Source organism: Acyrthosiphon pisum, chromosome A1 (assembly GCF_005508785.2).
Source record: "Acyrthosiphon pisum isolate AL4f chromosome A1, pea_aphid_22Mar2018_4r6ur, whole genome shotgun sequence".
Lineage (NCBI taxonomy): Eukaryota > Metazoa > Arthropoda > Insecta > Hemiptera > Aphididae > Acyrthosiphon > Acyrthosiphon pisum.
The window spans coordinates 11,826,981-11,830,317 of NC_042494.1; positions in this window are offsets into that span (position 1 = coordinate 11,826,981).

Genomic DNA, 3,337 nt, shown 5'->3' on the forward strand with positions numbered 1-3,337 from the left:
CCCAACAATAGCTAAGAATAATAATTGTTTTTTATGCAAATTAATTTCATTAAGCGTCACATACAATTCAAATCTCTCAATCCAAGAATTAAAATCATCTTCTTTGAGCTTAAATTCTGTCAATTGACCCATTTGTTGCCCTGTGCAAACACGTGGACTGACCTGATTCGAAGCGTTCTCGTCCATTATAAATTAATTAACACTACACGGAATTACTTACATACGTACTCGAATTATCTTCGTCGCCAATGTGGTGTACCGAGTACTAATAATTAACACGTCATATTACATTATATATTAGACATTCACTTTATTTATTGTCTCAATACAATATTTCAGAACTACAGCAAGATAGTGTGACATTAAACATAATATAATGACGAACAGCTTAAAACATAATAAATAAAACATAACCTTAAACTTATTCATCATGGAATAATACATATTACATACATTACACACTGATTGGATTGTGTCTAAATATTGTAATTCTTTTTTGGAAACGTTTAATAAATCTACAATTTATTGGTACGAAGCCAACCTTTTACCATTTAATTATTCAGATCGTATAATGAAAAAATAGATACGGCAATAAGTGTATCGGTAAAAACATTGTTGAGTCGATTACGACCAATCCATGTGCATAAAGATGTTGTGAAAACAGTTTTAATATACGGACATAGGTACTTGTGTGTCGCGTGGGCCGTTCTTGTTTCGAGACATCCGCCGTTGCCGCCAGACGAGTGGAGTCGTAAATTTATATATGCGATACGAGATTTTGAAAAAGAATTTGTCATGTTGAACAATCGATTGACTATGGATAATCGATATTTAGTGTGGATCGTCGACGACGAGGACAACGGCGATGATTATTATAAATCGAAAAATCAAAATCATTATGATTTTTTGTCGAATGATTATGACTATATGTATGAAAGAAACGAAGTGGTTGGCGAGCGATCGGATAGAAAATTTCGAGAAAAACGGAAAATTATAAGTACACCCACATTGCCAGAAAATTCAGATACCGACGCTGATGAGGTTGTTTTAAAAAAAAAAAAAAAAAAAATCGACAACATACCAATAGTGACGACAAACGATAACGATTCAGATTCTGATACAAGTGTTATGATAAATTATACGAAGACGACGACGATAATATAACCGATGCCGAAGTACGTCTTTTAAACAAAGACTTGACCGTTCGGTATTATGATGACGATGAAACTTTTGTTTACAATAAACTAAAATCTTCTGATAAAAAAATGCTCAAACCGAAAAATTTGTAACAAACAAGAAAAGTCACTTTTGGGAAAAAAAAATCGATTACAACTCGAACCGTATAAATTAAAAAAACTCGATGATTTGTTTATAGTAATAGATGGTGTTCAAACGTTCGGTATAATTTCTAACGCCGATGCTAATATAGATGTAAAGAAAAAAAAATCATGCAAGCTTTGTATTAAACATTCGGGTCCTTTAGGGTTTAATATTCTCGTAAATAAATCTATCGCGGTCGATTGTTGTTTGTCGTGTATAAAAAGACTCCAATGATATAATAAAATCTGGTGAATTTTCGCTATTAGAACTCCAAGTGTACTTAACTAAAAAAATCGAATATCGGTATAGAGAGCCTTTGTTTTTTGATAATCAAAACTCTCTTCCGAAAAATTTAAATCTTGTACCGTTGACTGATAGTAAAAATTTATACGCGTCAACTTATAATAAATTAGATATAAAATGTGGTAAAAGACTTAAAATGAAAACACACATCGCTGATTTATGTAGTAAAAATTCTTGGCAAAAAAAATCGAAAGCTTTTTAAAAATTTTTTTTATAAATTTCAAGTGAATGTCTAAAGATTGTCTAGTGTGTTTTTCCGTACGACCTTTTTCCAAAGTACAAGTCGAATAATATCACAATGAAATTTTGAACTCTGACGGACTCTTGACTTTCGCTTTTATGAGTCTTTTATGAGTAAAATAATAATTTAACGTTTGTTTTTTTTTTAAATTATCGTATTGTATATTTATTGTCCTGATATAGTCCTAACATAAGTCCGTGTGATATTATCAAAGATAAGATAGAAAGATAATATAAATTGTGGTTATATCGATATGTTGTGTAACGAACATAAATGGTTTTTTTTTACAAATTAATGATTCGGATAATATAATAAACAAAAATATTAAATTTAACTAATGAGACTGTTTTTTATCCTATTAGATTTACCTTAAAAAAAAAACTACACTATCGCTATGATTATTTATTATAATTATTGTATATATTTTTAAATAATATGTAATATATTATTATTCCTTATATTATACATTATACCGTTCAAAACTACTTTATCTCTATGACTATTTATTATAATTATTATAGATATTTTTAAGTATGTATTTTAAAATTTAAGATAACTTTTGGTGATTATATTATTAGAAATAATATTAAAACATGGACTGAAATTTATATAATATTATATTTTATTGTTAATAATATATATTTTATTATTTTAATATTAATTTTATATTATTATATTATTATTTCATGTAATATTTTATGTTTATAATGTTAGTCATTCTGTTTTTTTTAAGTTCATAAGTTTACGTTAATTTCTTTACATTCTATACCCTTACTTTATACATTATACTGTTTTTTTTATCCTATTCAATGTACTTATGACTTTACTCGCTATGACTATTTATCATAATTATAGATATTTTTAAGTATGTATTTTAAAAATTTAATACATTTGATATTAAAAGTAATGTTAAAACATAAATTGAAATTGAAATAATATTATATTATATCGTACTATCGTAGTTATATTATATTATATGTAATATTTTATGTTCATAATATACGTTTTTCTTTATTATTTCGTTACATTCTATACGCTTACATTATACATTATACATTTCGTTTTTATAATATAAAATAAGTGTTTAATATATTATTCAGTGTTGGCAGTGGCGGCTATCCTATGGTGGATGTGTTGCTTGAGCAACACACACAAAATTTGGTGGGTGGGTGGGTACCCAGATGAATGGTTGGATGGATGTTGGGTACTTGTGTAATTTTTTATCATACTATGACTTATAATTAAAACAAAGCAATACTAAATACAAGTTCTGGAATAAATCGTTTTCAGACGAATATGTTATGATTAATAAATAATTATGTTATGTAATTTTTTATGCTTAGTTATAAATAAATAAAGATTTTATAAAAGTAGCATAGAAATGTACATAGTAATAATATGTATAGTATATAATATTATTTACTGCTCTAATATATTGCCTATAGGTAATTCTTCCTTGAAGTAATTTATTAT